The following is an 18,455-nucleotide window of genomic DNA, read 5'->3' on the forward strand; positions in this document are numbered from 1 at the left end:
GAATGGAATGGCATGGAATGGAATGTGGAATGGAATGGCATGGAATGGAATGTGGAATGGAATGGCATGGAATGGAATGTGGAATGGAATGGCATGGAATGGAATGTGGAATGGAATGGAAAGTTTAATGGATTGGAATGTGGAAACGAAAGGAATGGAATGTGCCATGGAATGTTGAGTGTAATGGAATGGAATGTGTAATGGAATGGAATGTGGAATGGAATGGAATGTGGAATGGAATGGAATGTGGAATGGAAGGGAATGGAATGAAATGGAATGTGTAATGGAATGGAATGTGCAATGGAATGGAGTGGAATGGAATGGAATATGTAATGGAATTGAATGTGTAATGGAATGGATTGGAATGTGGAATGGAAAGGAAATGAATATGGAATGGAATGGAATTGAATGCAATGTGAAATGGAAAGTGAAATGGAGCGTGGAATGGAATATGAAATGGAACGTGGAATGGAATGTGGAATAGAATGTGGAATGGAATGTGGAATAAAATGGAATGGAATGTGGATAGGAATATGGAATGGAATGGAATGGAATGTGGAAGGTAATGCGGAATGGAATGGAATGGAATTTGGAAAGATATGTGGAATGCAATGGAATGCAATGTGGAATGGAATGTGAAATGGAATGTTAAATGGAACTTGGAATGGAATGGAATGGAAGGTAGAATGGAACGTGGAAATGAATGGAATGGAACATGGAATGGAACGTGGAATGGAAATTAGAATGGAATGTGAAATGAGACGTGTAATGGTATGTGCAATGGAATGTGGAATGGAACGTGGAATGAAATGTGGAATGAAATTTGGAATGGAACATGGAATGGAATGGAAGTGAATGTAAAATGGAACTTGAATATAATGGAAAGTTGAACTTGAATATAACGGAAACTTGAATATAATGGAAAGTTGAACGGGGAATATAATGTTGAATGGAACTTGGGTTGGAATGTATAATGGAATGTGGAAAGGAAACTGGAATGGAATGGAATGGAAAGTTGAATGGAATGTGGAATGGAATCTAATGGAACTTCGAATGGAAAGTGGAATAGAATGTGGAATGGAACGTGGAATGGAACGTGGAATGGAATAGAACAGAATGTGGAATGGAACGTGGAATGGAACGTGGAATGGAATAGAACAGAATGTGGAATGGAATATGGAATGGTCAGGAATGGAGGGAGGAATGGAGTGTGGAATGGAATGTGGAATGGAATGGAAGGTGGAATGGAAAGTGGAATGGAATAGATTGGAATGTTTAAATGAAATGGAATGGAATGTGGTATGGAATGTGGACTGCAATGGAATGCAATGTGGAATGGAATGGAATGGAATGTGGAATGTAATGTTTAACGGAATGTGGCATGAAATCTGGAGATGAACATGGAATGGAACGTGGAATTGAATGGAATGGATAGTGGAATGGATCGTGGAATGGAACATGGAATGGAAGGTGGAATGGAGCGTGGAATGGAATGCAATGGAACGTGGAATGGAATGTGGAATAGAATGTGGAATGGAATGGAGTGCAATGTAGAATGCAATGGATAGGAAAGTGGAATGGAATGGGTAATGGAACGGAATGGAATGTGGAAAGGAAAGGGGAATGTAATGGAATGGAATGTGGAATGGAATGTGGAATGGAATGTGGAATGGAATGCAATGGAATGTGGAAAGGAATGGAATGCAATGTGGAATGGAATGCAATGGAAATTGGAATAGAATGTGGAATGCAATGTGGAATGGCACGTGGAATGGAACGGAGTGCAATGTCGAATGGAATGTCAAATGGAATGTGAAATGGAACATGGAATGGAAAGCAATGTGAAATGGAAAGTGGATTGGAATGGAATGGAATGTGGAATGGAAAGTGGAATGGAATGGAATGGAATGGAATGTGGAATGGATCGTGCAAAGGAATGGAATGGAATGTGGAATGAAATGTGGAATGGAATGGAATGTGGAATGAAATGTGGAATGGAACGCAGAATGGAATGTGGAATGGAACGTGGAATGGAATGTGCAATGGAATGTGGAAAGGAATGGAATGCAAAGTGGAATGGTACGTGGAATTGAATGGAAAGGAACGTGGAATACAATGTGGAATGGAATGTGGAATGGAACCTGGAATGGAATGGAAATCAATGTGGAATTGAATGTGGAATTGAATGTGGAATCGAATGTAGAATTTAACGGAATGGAATGGAATGGAATTTGGAATGGTAGGTGTAATGGAATGTGTAATGGAATGTGGAATGGAATGGAATGGAATGGAATGGAATGGAATGTGGAATGGAATGTGGAAAGGAATGTGGAAAGGAATGTGGAATTTAAAGGAATGAAATGTGGAATGGAATGAGGAATGGAACGTGGAATGGAATGGAATGGAATGGAAAGGATTGTGGAAAGTAATGTGGAATGGAATGTGGAATAGACAGTGGAATGCAATGGAAAGGAACGTGGAATGGGATGTACCAGAACTTGTAATGGAAAGTGGAATGGAAAGTGGAATGGAACGTCAAATGGAAAGTGGAATGGAATGGAATGAAATGTACAATTGAATGAAATGTAATGTGGAATGGAATGTGGAATGGAATTTGGAATGGAATGGAATGGAATTTGGAATGGAGTAGAATCGAATGTTGAAAGAAAGATGGAATGAAATGTGCAATGTAACGTGGAATGGAAAGAAATGGAATGTGGAATGGAAAGGAGTGGAATGTGGAATCCAATAGAATGTAATATGGAATGGAAAGTGGAATGGAATGGAATGGAAAGTGGAATAGAATGTCTAATGCAATGGAATGGAATCCGGAATGGAATGGAATGGAATGGAATGGAATGGAATGAAATGCGAAATGGAACGCGGAATGGAACAGGGAATGGAACGTGGAATGGAAAGTTGAATGGAATGGAAAAGAATAAGAATGGAATGGATTGGAATGTGGAATAGAATGTGGTATGGAATGGCATGGAATGTGGAATCGAATAGAATGGAATGATATGGAATGTGGAATGCAATGGAATAGAATGTGGAATGTAACGTGGAATGGAATGGAATGAAACGTGGAAAGGAATGTGGAATGGAACGGGGAATGGAGGGTAGAATAGGGTGGAATGTATTGTGGAATATAATGTTTAATGGAATGTGGAATGAAATGTGGAGTGGAACTTGGAATGGAACATGGAATGGAATGGAATTGAACGTGGAATTGAACGTGGAATGGAAGATCGAGTGGAGCATTCAATGGAATGGAACGGAAAGTGTAATGGAATGTGGAATGCAATATGAATGGAATGGAATGGATTGTGAAATGGAATGGATTGCAATGTTGGATGGAATATGGAATAGAATGGAATAGAAAGTGGAATGGAATGTGGAATGGAATGAAATGGAATGCGGAATGGAAAGTGGAATGGAATGGAATGGAATGTGGAATGGAACGTAATGTAATATGGCATGGAATGGAAAGGAATATAGAATGGAATGTGGAAAAGAATGTGGAGTGGCACGTGGAATGGAAAGGATTGCAATGTGGAATGCAGTGTGGATTGGAAAGTGAAATGGAAAATGGAATGGAAAGCAAGATGAAATGGAATGGAATGGTATGTGGAATGGAAAGTGGAATGGAATGGATTGGAATGCGGAATGGAATGGGCAATGGAAAGTGGGATGGAATGTGCAATGGTATGTGGAACTGAACGTGGAATGGAATGGAATGGAAAGTGGAACGGAACGTGGAATGGAATGGAATGGAATGTGGAATGGTATGTGGAATGGAATGTGGAAAGCAATGGAATGGAAGGTGGAAAGGGATGTGGAATAGAATGGAATGCAATGGAAAGTGGAATGGAATGTGGAAAGGAATGTGGAATGGAATGGAATGGAATGCAGAATGGAATGTGGAATGGAATGTGGAATTTAATGGAATGGTATGGAACGTGGAAGGCAATGGAATGGAATGGACTTGAATGTGGAATGGAATGTGTAATGGAATAGAAGGCAATTTGGAATGGAATGGAATGGAATGTGGAATGGAGTGTGTAATGGAATGGAATGCAATTTGGAATGGAATGGATTCGATTGTAGAATGGAACGGAAAGGAATTGAATGTGAAATGGTTTGGAAAGGAATGTGGAATGCAATGGAATGGAATGGAATCGAATGGAATGTAAGGTGCAATGGAATGTGAAATGGAATGCGGAATGGAAAGTGGAATGGAATGAAAAGAAATGTGGAATGGAATGGAATGGGACGTGGAATGAAATGGAATGGAACATGAAATGGAACATGGAATGGAATGGAATGGAAAGTGGAATAGAACATTCAATAGAACGCAGAATGGAAAGTGGAAAGAAACGTGGAATGGAATGGAATGGAATGTTGAATGGAATGCAATGGAATGTCGAATATAATTTGGAATGGAATGGAAAGGAATTCAGAATCGAATGGAATGTAATATAATGGAATGGAATGGAACGTGGAATGGAACGTGGAATGGAACGTGGAATGGAACGTGGAATGGAATGTGGAATGGAATGCAATGGAATGTGGAATGGAAGGGAATGGGATGTGGAACGGAATGGAGTGGAATGGAATGAAATGTGGAATGGAATGGAATGGAATGTGGAATGGAATATTGAATGGAATGGAATGGTAAGGAATGTGGAAAGGAATGTGAAATGGAAAGCAATGGAATGTGGAATGGAAGGGAAAGGAAAGTGGAAAGGAATGTGGAATGGAATGCAATGGAATGCAATGGAATGTGGAATGGAATGGAATGGAATGTGGAATGGAATGTGAAATGAAATGTGGAATGGAATGGAATGGAATGTGGAATGGAATGTGGAATGGAATGGAATGGTATGGAATGTTGAATGGAATGTGAAATGGAATGCAATGGAATGTGCAAGGGAATGGAAATGAAAGTGGAATGGAATGGAATGGAATTGAATGGAATGTAAAGCGGAATGTTATCTAATGGAAAGAAGAATGCAATGGAATGGAGTGAAATGTAATTTGGAATTGAATGGAATGGAATGCAAAGAGGAATGGAGTGGAATGGAATGCGGAATGGAATGGAATTCAGTGGAAAGCAACTGGAATGGAATGTGAAATGTAATTTGGAATGGAAAGTGGAATGCAATGGAATGAAATGAAAAGTGGAATGGAATGACATGGAACGTGGAATGGAACGTGGAACTGAATGCATAATGGAACGTAGAAAGGACAGTGGAATGGAATGGAATGGAATGTTGAATGGAATGGAATGGAATGTCGAAAATAATTTGGAATGGAATGGAAAGGAATTCAGAATCGAATCGAAAGGAATGGAATGGAATAGAATGGAATGGAACGTGGAATGAAATATGGAATGGAACGTGCAATGGAATGTGGAATGGAATGCAATGGAATGTGGAATGGAAGGGAATAGAATGTGGAAAGGAATGTGGAATGGAATGGAATGGAATGCAATGGAATGTGGAATGGAATGGAATGGAATGTTGAATGGAATGTGGAATGGAAAGTGGAATGGAATTGAATGGTATGGAAAATGGAAAGGAATGTGTAATGGAATGCAATAAAATGTGCAAGGGAATGGAAAAGAAAGTGGAATGGAACGGAATGGAATAGAATGGAATGCGGAATGGTATCAAATGGAAAGTTGAATGGAATGGAATAGAATGGAATGGAATGGAATGGAATGGAATGGAATGGAATGTGGAGTTGAATGGAATGGAGAGTGGAATGGAATAGAATGGAAAGTGGAATGGAATGGAATGGAATGGAATGGAATGGAATGGAATGGAATTGGAAAGGAATGTGAAATGGAATGTGGAATGGAAAGTGGAATGGAAGTAAATGGAACGTTGAATGGAATGGCATGAAACGTGGAATGGAATGGAATGGAACATGGAATGAAAAGTAGAATGCAATGGAATGGTTCGTGGAATGGAAAGTGGCTCGGAACGTGGAAGAGAACATGGAATGGAATGTGGAATGGAGTGGAATGGAATGGAATGTTGAGTGGAATGGAATGGAATGTGGAAGCGAATGGAATGGAATATGGAATGTAATGTGGAATGGAATAGAATGTAACGTGAAACGGAATGCAGAATGGAACCTCTAATGGAATGTAGAAATTAACGTGGAATGCAATGGAACAGAACGTCTAATGGAAAGTATAATGTAACATGGAATGAAATGGAATGGTACGTGGAATGGAATGTGGAATGGAATGTGGAATGTAATGGAATTGAACGTGCAATGCAATGGAATGGAATGTGGTATGGAATGCAGAATGGAATGGAATGGAATGTGGAACGGAATGTGGTATGGGATGTGTAATAGAATAAAATGGACTGTGGAATGGGATGTGTAACGGAATGGAAAGGAGTGAGAAAGGGAATGGGGAATGCAATGTGGAATGGAATCCCGAATGGAATGTGGAATGAAAAGGAATGCAATGTGGAATGGAATGTGGAATGGAATGGAATGGAATGTGGAATGGAATGTGGAATTGAATGTCGATTGGAATGTGGAATGTAATGTGCAATGGAAAGTGGAATGGAACGTGGAATGGAATGTGGAAAGGAAACGAATGGAATGGAATGTGGAATGGAGTGTAACGGAATGTCGTGTAAAATTTGTATTGCAATGCAAAGAATCCAGAATGGAATGGAATGGAATGGAATACAATGGAATTGAATGGAACGTGGAATGGAACGTGGAATGGAACGTGGAATGGAATGTGGAATGAAATGGAATGGAATGTGAAATGGAAGGTAATGGAATCTGCAATGGAATGTGTAATGGAATGGAATGAAATTGAATGGAATTTAGAATGCAATGGAAGGGAATGTGGATTGGAATGTGGAATGGAATGGAATGGTATGGAATGTGGAAAGGAAAGTGGAATGGAATGCAATGGAATTTGCAAGGGAATGGAAACGAAAGTGGAATGGAATGGAAGGCAATGGAATGGAACGCGGAATGGTATCGAATGGAAAGGGGAATGGAATGGAATGGAATGAAGAATTCAATGGAATGGAATGCAAATCAGTATGGAAAGGAGTGGAATGTGGAATGGAATGGAATGGAATGAAATGAAATTGGAATGGAATCTGAAATGGAATGTGGAATGGAAAGTGTAATGGAGTGGAATCAAATGGAAAGTGGAATGGAATGGCATGGAACGAGTAATGGAATATGGAATTGAACGCAGGTAGAAAGGAACGTGGAATGGAATGGAATGGAATGTTGAATTCAATGGAATGGAATGTTGAATGGAATGGAATAGAATGTCGAATATAATTTGGAATGGAATGGAAAGGAATTCAGAATCGAAAGTAATGGAATGGAATGGAATGGAATGTGGACTGGAACGTGGAATGGAACGGGGAATGGAATGTGGAATGGAATGCAATGGAAAGTGGAATGGAAGGGAATGGAATGTGGAAAGGAATTTGGAATGGAATGGAATGGAATGCAATGGAATGTGGAATGGAATAGAATGCAATGTGGAATGGAATGTGGAAAGGAATGTGGAATGGAATGTGTAATGGAATGGTATGGAATGTGGAATGGAATGGAATGGAAAGTAGAATGGAACATGGAATGGAATGGAAAGGAACGTGTAATGGAATGTGGAATGGAAAGTGGAATGGAACTTGGAATGGAACATGGAATGGAATGGAATGGAACCTGGAATGGAACGTGGAATGGACCAAGGAATGTTATGTGGAATATAATGTGGATTGTAAGTGAATGGAATGTGGAAATGAATGGAATGGAATATGGAGTGGAATGGAATGGCATGTGGAATAGAATGTGGAATGGAATGGAATGGAATCCAGAATGAAATAGAAAGGAATGGTATGGAATGTGGAATGGAATGGAATGGAACGTGGAATGGAACGTGGAATGGAATGTGGAATGGAATGAAATGGAATGTATAATGGAAGGGAATGGAATGTGGAACGGAATGGAATGGATTGGAAAGGAATGGAATGTGGAATGGAATGGAATAGAATGTGGATTTGACTGGAATGGTATGGAATGTGGAATGGAAAGTCATGTAATGGAATGTGGAAAGCAAAGGAAAGTGATGGATTGTGTAATAGAATATAAAGGAACGTTTAATGGAACTTAATGGAATGTGGAATGGAATGGATTGCGGAATGGAATGTGAAATGGAATCTGGAATGGAACATGGAATGAAATGAAATGGAACGTGGAATGCAATGGATTGGCAAGTGGAATGGATCGGTATGGAACATCATATGGAACGTGGAATGGAATGGAATGGAACGTGGAATGGAACCTGAAATGGAATGTGCAATGGCATGTGAAATGTATCATAAAATGGAATGTGGAATTGAATATGGAATGGAATGTGGAATGCAGTGGAATTGAATGTGGAATGGAATGTGGAATGCAATAGAGTGGAATGGAATGTACAGAGAAATGTGGAATGAAATGGAATGGAATGTGTAATGTAATGGTGTGGAATGTGGAATGGAATGTGGTATGGAACGTGGAATGGAATATGGAATGGCATGTCCAAAGGAATGTGGAATGGAATGCAATGCAATGTGGAAAGAAATGGAATGGAAAGTAGAATAGAATGGAATGGAACAGAATGTGGAATAGAATATGGAATGGAATGTGGAAGGGAATGGAACGGAATGTGGAATGGAATGGAATGGAATGGAATGGAATGGAAAGGAATGCGAAATGGAATGTGGAATGGAATGTGAAATGTAGTGTGGAATGGAATGTGGAACGGAATGAAGTCAAAAGTGGAAATGAATCGAATGGAAGGTGGAATGAAATGGAAAGGAATATGGAGTGAAATGTGGAACGGAATGGAACGGAATGTGAAATAGAATGTGGAATGGAATGTGGAATGGAATGGAATGGAATATGGAATGGAATGGAATACAATGTGGAATGGAATGGAATGAAATGTGGAATGGAACGGAATGGAATGTGGAGTGGAATGTTTAATTGAATGAAATGGAATGTGGAATGGATTGGAATGGAATGTGCAATGGAATGTAATGGAATTTGGAATGGAATGTGGAAACGAATGTGGAATGCAATGGGATGTGGAATGGAATAGAATGTGGAACGCAGTGAAATGGAATGGAATGTAGAATTGAATGGAAGGGAATGAGTATTGGAATGGAATGGAAGGAATGGAATGTGGAGAGGAATGCAACGGAATGTGGAATGGAATAAAAATTGGAACGAAGTGGAATGGAATGGAATGTGGAATAGAATGCATTGGAATGGAATATAATAGAAAGTGGAATATACTGGAATGGAATGCGGAATGGAATGAAATGAAATGTGGAATGTAGTGGAATTGAATGGAATGTGGAATTGTAGGGAATGGAAAGGAATGCAATGAGGAATGGAATGGACTGAAATATGGAATGCAGTGCATTGGAAAGGAACGTTGAATGGAATGGAAAGAAATGTGGAATACAATGGAATGGAATGAGGGATGGAATATGGAATGCATTGGAATGGAATGTGGAATGGAATGTGGAATGCAATGGAATGGAATGTGGAATGGAATATCCAGGGGAATGTGAAATGAAATGGAAGGGAATGTGGAATGGAATATAAAGGAATGTGAAATGGAATGTGAAAGGGAATGTGGAATGGAATATAATGCAATGGAATTTAATGTGGAATGGAATGTAATGGAATATGGAATGGAATGGAAAGGAATGGGGAATGGAATGGAAAGGAATATGAAATGGAATGGAATGGAATGTGGAACGGAATGGAATTGAATATAGAATGGAAAGGAATGGAATGTGATATTCAATGGAATGGATCGTGGAATGGAACATTCAATGGAACGTGGAGTGGAATGGAAAGGAACGAGGAATGGTACATGGAATGGAACGTGGAATGAAATGGTATGGAATGGAGTGGAATGTGGAGTGGAATGGAATAGAATGTGGAATGGAATTTGGAATTGAATGGAATGTAATGGAATGTGGAAAGGAATGGAATGCAATGTGGAATGGAAAGGAATGGAATGTGTAGTGGGATGGAATGGATGTCGAATAGAATGGAATGGAAGGTGGAATGAAATGTGGAATGGAGTGCAATGTCGATTGAAATAGAATGGAAGTTGGAATGAAACCTGGAATGGAGTGTATTGTGTATTGAAATGGAATGGAATGTCGAATGGAATAGAATAGAATGTGGAATGGAATGGAATGGAATGTGAAATGGAATGTGGAACGTAACAGAATGGAATGTGGAATGGTATGGAATGGAATGTGGAAAGTAATTGAATGGAATGTGGAACGGAATGTAAAGTGGAATGGAATTGAATGGAATGTGGAACAGAGTGAAATGGAATGTGTAATGGAATGGAATGGAAAGTGAAATGGAATGTGGAATGGAATGTGGAATGCATAGAAATGGAATGGGGAACGGAATAGAATGGATCGCAGAATGGAATAGAATGGAAAGTGTAATGGAACGTGGATTGTAACCTGTAATGGAATGTGGAGTGGAATGTGGAATGGAATGGAATGTGGAATGAAATGTGGAACGGAATGTGGAATGGAGTGTCGAATTGAATGGAATGGAATGGGGAATGGAATGCAACGGAACGTGGAATGGTTTGGAATGTGGAATGGAATATGGAATGGAATGGAATGGAATGGAATGTGAATGGAACGAGATATGGAATGAGGAAAGCAATGGAGTGGAATGTGGAATGGAATGTGGAATGGAATGGAATGAAACGTAGAATGCAATGCGGAATGCAGTGTGGAAAGGAACGTGGAATGGAACGAGAAATGGAATGTGGAATGGAATGCATTGGAATGCGGAATGGAGTGTGGAATGTAATGGATAGGAATGTGGAATGGAATGTGGAATGGAATGTGGAATGGAATGGAATGGAATGTGGAATGGAATGAGGAGAGGAATGGAATGCTATGTGGAATTGGATGCAATTGAATGTGGAATGGAATGGAAAGGAATGTAGAAGGGATTGTTGAATGGAAAGCGGAAAGGAATGGAGTGGAATGTGGAATGGAATGTTGAATAGAATGGAATGGAATGTGGAATGGAATGGAATGTGGAATTGAATGGAATGGAATGTGAAATGGAATGTGGAATGGAAGGTGGAATGGAATGGAATGGAACTTGGAATGGAATGGGATGGAACATGGAATGGATCGTGGGATGGAACATGGAATGGATCGTGGCATGGAACGTGGAATGGAACGTGGAGTGGAATGGAATGGAACGTGGAATGGAATATGAAATGGAATGTGGAATGGAATGTGGAATGGAACGTGGAATGGAATGGAATGGAATGGAATGTGGAACGGAAAGAGCATTCAAACGGAATGGAACATGGAATGGAATGTGGAATGGATTGGAATGGAAGGTGGAATGGAAGGGAATGAAACGTGGAATGGAATGTGGAATGGCAGGTGTAGTGCAATGTGGAATGGAATGTGGAATGGAATGGAATGGAATGTGGAATTATACGTGGAATGGAACGTGGAATGGAACATGGAATGGTACGTGAAAAGGAACGTGGAATGCAATGTTGAATGGAAAGTGGTGTGGAATGGAATTGAATGTGGAATGGAATGTGGAATGGAATGGAATGGAATGTGGAATGGAATGGAATGGATTGTGGAATGGAAAGGAAAGGAATTTGGAATTTAATGGAAAGTTATGGAATATGAAATGGAATGGAATGGAATGTGGAATGTAATGTGGAATGGAATGGAATGTGGAATGGAATGGAATGGAATGTGGAATGCGGAATGGAACGGAATGGAATGTAGAATGGAATGGAATGGAATGGAACATGGAAAAGAAGATGGAGTGGAACGTGCAATGAAATATGGGATGGAATGTGGAATGGAATGTGGAATAGAATGTGGAATAGAATGGAATGGAATGGAATGTGGAATGGAATGGAATGGAATGCGGAATGGAATGGAAAGGGATGTGGAATGCAATGCAAAGTGGAATGGAATGCAATCTGGAAAGGAACGGAATGGAATACAGAATGGATTCGAATGAAATTTGGAAGGGATTGTTGAATGGAATGTGGAATTGAATGTGGAACGGAATGCGGAATGGAATGGCGAGTGGAATGTGGAATTGAATAGAATGGAATGTGGAATGGATAGTGGAGTGGAATGTGGGATGCGATGGAATGAATTGGGGAATGGAATGTGGAATGGATTGGGGAATTGAATTTGGAATTGAATGGAGTGAAATGTGGAATGGAATCAAATTGAATGGTACGGAAAATAGAATGGAATGTGGAATGGAATTTGGGATTCAATGGAAAGGAATGAAATGGAATATGGAATGGAATGGAAAGTGGAATGCAAAGGAATGTGGAATGAAATGGAATGCAATGTAGAATGGAATGTAATGGAATGTGGAATGGAATGGAATTGAATGTGGATTTCAATGGAATGGAATGGAATGTGGAATGGAATGGAAAGCATTGTGGAATGTAATATGGAATGGAATGGGATGCAAAGTGGAATGGAATGTGGAATTGAATGTAATGGAATGTGGAATGGAATGGAATATGGAATGGAAAGTAAAATGGAATGGAACGGAATGTGAAATGGAATGCAGAATGGAATGGAATGGAATGCAGAATGGAATGTGGAATGGATTGGAACGAAATGCTTAATGGAATGCCATGGAATATGGAATGGAATTAAATGGAATTTGTAATGGAATGGAGTGGAATACGGAATGGAATGCAATGGAATGGAATGGAATGTAGAATGGAAAGTGGGATGGCAAGTGGAATGGAAAAGAATGGAATGAGTAATGGAATGGAATGGAAGGTGAAATGAAATGGAATGGAAGGTGAAATGGAACCGAATGGAATGGAATGGAATGTGGAATGGAATGGAATGGAATGTGGAATGGAATGGAATGGAATATGGAATGGAATGGAATGGAATGGAATGCAGAATAGAATATAATGGAATGGAATGGAATGGAAGGTGGAATGGAATGGAAATTAATGTGAAATGGAATGGAATGGAATGCGGAATGGAATGTGCAATGGAATGTGGAGGGGAATGGAAAGGAATGTGGAATGGAATGTGTAGTGGAATGGAATGGAATGTGGAATGGAATGGAATTGAATGTGGAATGGAATGAGAAATGGAAAGGAATGTGCAATGGAATGAAATGGAATGTGGAATGGAATGTTGAGTGGAATGTGGAATGGAATGTGGATAGAAACGGAATGGAATATGGAATGGAATGTGGAGTGGAATGGAATCGAATGTGGAATGGAATGCATTGCAATGTGGAATGGAATGTGGAATGGAATGGAATGGAATGTGAAATGGAAAGAAATGTAACGTGGAATGGAATGTGGAATGGAACGGGGAATGGAAAGAGTAATGTAATGGAATGGAATGTGGAATGGAACGTCGAATGGAATTCAATGGATCATGGAGTGGAACGTGGAATGGAATGGGGAAGGGAATGTGGAATTAAATGAAAAGAGGAAAGCAATGTATGGGAATTTGGAAAGGAATGTGGAATGGAATGGAATGGAATGTGGAATGGAACGTGGAATGTATTGTGGAAAGGAATGTGGAATGGAATGTGGAAGGGAACATGGAATGGAATGGAACGTAAGGTGGAATGGAACATGGAATGGAATGGAACGGAAAGTGGAATGGAACATCGAATGGAATGGAAAGGAAGGTGGAATGGAATGGGGAATAGAATGTGGAATGGAATGGAATGGAATGTGGAATTTAACGTGGAATTGAATGGAATGGAATGTGGACTGGAATGTGGAATAGAATGTGGAATGGAATGTGGAATGGAATGGAAAGGAATGTGGAATGGGGTTGGATTGGATTTTGGAAAGGAAAGTGGAATGGAATGTGAAATGGAATTTGGAATGGAACGTGGAATGGACCTGCAATGGAATGTAGAATGGAAAGTGGAATGGAACGTGTAATGGAATGGAATTGAATGTGGAATGGAATGTGCAATGGAATGGATAGGAATGTAGAATTGAATGTGTAATAGAATGGTCAAAAGAATGGAATGGAATATGGAACGGAATGTGGATTGGAATGTAATGGAATGTGGAATGGAATGGAATGAAAGGTGGAATGGAATGCAGACTGGAATTCAATGGGATGTGGAATAGAATGTGGACTGGAATGGAATGGAAAGTTGGAAGGAATGCTGTGGAATGTTAAATGGAATTGAATGAAATGGAATGGAATGTGGAATGGAATGGAATGGATTGCGGAATAGAATGGAATGGAACTTGGAATGGAATGTGATATGGAATGTGGAATGGAACATGGAATGGAATGTGGAATGGAATCTTGAATGGAAAGTTATGGGATGTGGAATGCAATGTAATGGAATGTGTAATGGAATGGAATGGAATGCGGAATGGAATGTGGAATGCAATGCAAAGGAATGTGGAATGGAATGTTTAATGGAATGAAATGGAATATGGAATGCAATGGAATTTACTGGTATGGAATGTGGAATGGAAAACAATGAAATGTGGAAAGGAATGTGGTATGGAATGCAATGTAACATGGATTGGAACGTGGAATTGAACGTGCAATGGATCATGGAATGGAACGAAGAATGGAACATGGAAAGATATGTGGAATGGAATGGAATGGAATGTGGAATGGAAGGGAATGGAATGGAATGGAAAGTGGAATGGAATGGAATGGAATGTGTAATGGAATGAATGGAGTATGGAATGGAATGGAAAGGTATGGAAACTGTAATGGAATGGATTGGAATGGAAGGTGAAACGCAATGCACTGGAATGTGGAACACAATGGAAAGGAATGTGAAATGGAATTGAATGGAATGTGGAAAGGATTGGAATGCAATATGGATTGGAATGGAATAGCATGTGGAAGGAAATGGAATGGAATGTAATGGAATGTGGAATTGAATGGAATGGAATGTTGAATGGAATGCAAAAGAGTGTGGAATGGAATGGAATGGAACGTGGAATGGAATGTGGAATGCAACGGAATAGAAGATGGAATGGAATGTGGAATCGAATGTGGAATGGAATGGAATGAAACGTGGAATGGAATGTGGAATGGAATGGAATGGAAAGTGGATTAGAAAGAGGAATGGAATGGAATGGAATGCAATGCGGAATGTAATGGAATGTAAGGTGTAATGAAATGTGGAATGGAAAGCAATGGAATGGAATGTGGAATGGAATGTGGAATGGAATGGAATGCAATATGGAATGGAATGGAATCGAAAGTGGAATGGAATTTGGAATGGTATCGAATGGAATGTGGAATGAAATATGGACTGGCATGGAATGGAAGGTGGAATGGAATGGAATGCGGAACGGAAAGTGGAATGGAATGGAAAGGAAAGTGTAATGGAACGGAAGGGATTGTGGAAAGGAATGTGGAATGGAATGTGCAACGGAATCTGGAATGGAACGGAATCCAATGTGTAATGGAATGTGGAATGGAATGGAATGTATTCAATATGGAATGGAATGGTAGGAGGAATGGAATGGAATGGAATGGAATGTGGAATGGAATGGAATGTGGAATGGAAGGTGGAATGGGATGAGGAGTGGAACGTGGAATGGAGTGGAATGGAATGTGGAAAGGAACGTGGAATTGAATGGAATGGAACATGGAATGGAATGTGGCATGGAACGTGGAATGGAATGTGGAATGTTACGTGGCATGCAATGTGCAATGGAATGTGGAATGGATCGTGGAATGGAATGTGGAATGGAAAGTTGAATGCAACGTGGAATGGAATGGAACAGAATGTGGAATGGAACTTGAATTGAATGGAAAGTGGAATGCAACGTGGAATGGAACATGGAATGGAATGTGAAGTCGAAGTTGGAATGGAATGTACAAAGGAATGTGGAATGGAAAGTGGAAAGGAATGGAACGGAAAGTAGAATGGAACGTGGAATGGAATGTGGAATGTTACGTGGCATGCAATGTGCAATGGAATGTGGAATGGATCGTGGAATGGAATGTGGAATGGAAAGTTGAATGCAACGTGGAATGGAATGGAACAGAATGTGGAATGGAACTTGAATTGAATGGGAAGTGGAATGCAACGTGGAATGGAACATGGAATGGAATGTGAAGTCGAAGTTGGAATGGAATGTACAAAGGAATGTGGAATGGAAAGTGGAAAGGAATGGAACGGAAAGTAGAATGGAACGTGGAATGGAATGTGGAATGTTACGTGGCATGCAATGTGCAATGGAATGTGGAATGGAACGTGGAATGGAATGTGGAATGGAAAGTTGAATGCAACGTGGAATGGAATGGAACAGAATGTGGAATGGAACTTGAATTGAATGGAAAGTGGAATGCAACGTGGAATGGAACGTGGAATGGAATGTGAAGTGGAAGTTGGAATGGAATGTACAAAGGAATGTGGAATGGAAAGTGGAATCGAATGGAACGGAAAGTGGAATGGAACGTGGAATGGATTGGAATGTAACGTGGAATGGATCGTGGAATCAATGTGGAATGGAATGTGGAATGGAACTTGGAGTGAAATTGAATGAAATGTGGAATGGAATGTGGAATGGAATGTGGAATGTAATGGAAAGGAATGGAATGGAATGTGGAATGGAATGTAGAATTGAATGTGGAATGTTATGGAATAGAGTGTGGAATGAAATGAGGAATGCATGCAAGAGAGTGTGGAATGGAATGTGGTATGGAAAGTTGAATGGAATGCTGAATGGAATGGAAGGTGGAATGGAATGTGGAATGGAATGGAATGGAGTGTTTAAATGGAATGGAATTGAATGTGGAATGGAATGTGGGCTGCAATGGAATGCAATGTGGAATGGATGCAATGGAAAGTGGAATGGAATGTAAAGGAATGTAGAATGGAAAGTTTAATGGAATGTGGAATGGATTGTGGACTGGAACGTGGAATGGATCGGGTCATGGAATGGATTGGACCGTGGAATGGAATGTGGAATGGAACGAGGAATGGGAGTTGGAATGGAGCGTGGAATGGAATGGAATGGAAAGTGGAATGGAATGTGGAATGGAATGTGGAATGGACCGCAGAAGGAAACGTGGAATGGAATGGAGTGGAACGTAGTATGGAACGTATATTGTAATGAGGTAGGGAATGTGTAATGGAAAGTGCAATGCTATGTAGAATGGAAAGGAATGGAATGTGGAATGGAGTGGAAAGGAATGAGGAATGGAATGGTATGGAATGTGGAATGGAATGAAATGGAATGCTAATGTAATGAGGAATGGAATGAAAGGAATCCAGAATGGAATGGAATGGAACGGAATGGAATGGAACGTGGAATGGAACATTGAATGTAACGTGGAATAGAATGTGGAAAGGAATGGAATGTATTGAGGAATGGAAGGCAATGGAATGTGGAATGGAACGGAATGGAAAGTGGAATGGAATGTGGAATAGAATACGAAATGGAATGGAATGGAATCTGGAAAGGAACGGAATCGAACGTGGAATGGAGTGGAATGCAATGGAATGCAGAACGGTATGCAATGGAATGTGGAATGGAATGGAATGGAACGGAAGGGAATGTGGAATTGTATGGAATGGAAAGTGGAATGGATTGAAATGGAATGTGGAATGGAATGCAATGGAATGGAAGGTGGAAAGGAATGTGAAATTGAATCTGGAATGGAACGTGAAACGGAATGAAATCAAACGTGAAAAGGAATGGAATGGAACCTGAAATGAAATGGAATGGAACGTGGAATGGAACATGGAATGGAACGTGGAATGGAACGTGGAATGGAATGGAATGCAATGTTGAATGGAAAGGAATGGAATGTGGAATGGAATGGAATGGAATATGGAATGTAACGTGGAATGGAATGGAATGGAACGTGGAATGGAACGCGGAGTGGAACCTCTAATGGAACGTAGAATGGAAAGTGAAATGGAATGGAATGTAACTTCTAATGGAAAGTAGAATGGAACGTGGAATGGAATGGAATGGAACGTGGAATGCAATGTGGACTGGAATGTGGAACATAATGGAATGTAGCATGGAAAGGAACGGAATGGAATGTGATATGGAATGTCGAATAGAATGGAATGGAATGTGGAATGGAATGTGGTATGTGATGTTGAATGGAATTTGAAAGGGAATGTGGAATGCAACGTGGAATGGAATGTGGATTGGAATGTGGAATGAAATGGAATGGAATGTGGAATGGAAGGTGGAATGGATTGGAAAGGAATGTGGAATGGAACACGGAATGTAATGAAATCGAATGTGGAATGATATCTAGAATGGAATGGAATGGAATGTGGAATGATATGTGGAATGAAATGGAATGGAACGTGAAATGGAATGGAATGGAATGTGGAATGGAATGTGGAATGGA

Source organism: Pongo abelii, chromosome 12, assembly GCF_028885655.2.
Source record: "Pongo abelii isolate AG06213 chromosome 12, NHGRI_mPonAbe1-v2.0_pri, whole genome shotgun sequence".
Taxonomy (NCBI): domain Eukaryota; kingdom Metazoa; phylum Chordata; class Mammalia; order Primates; family Hominidae; genus Pongo; species Pongo abelii.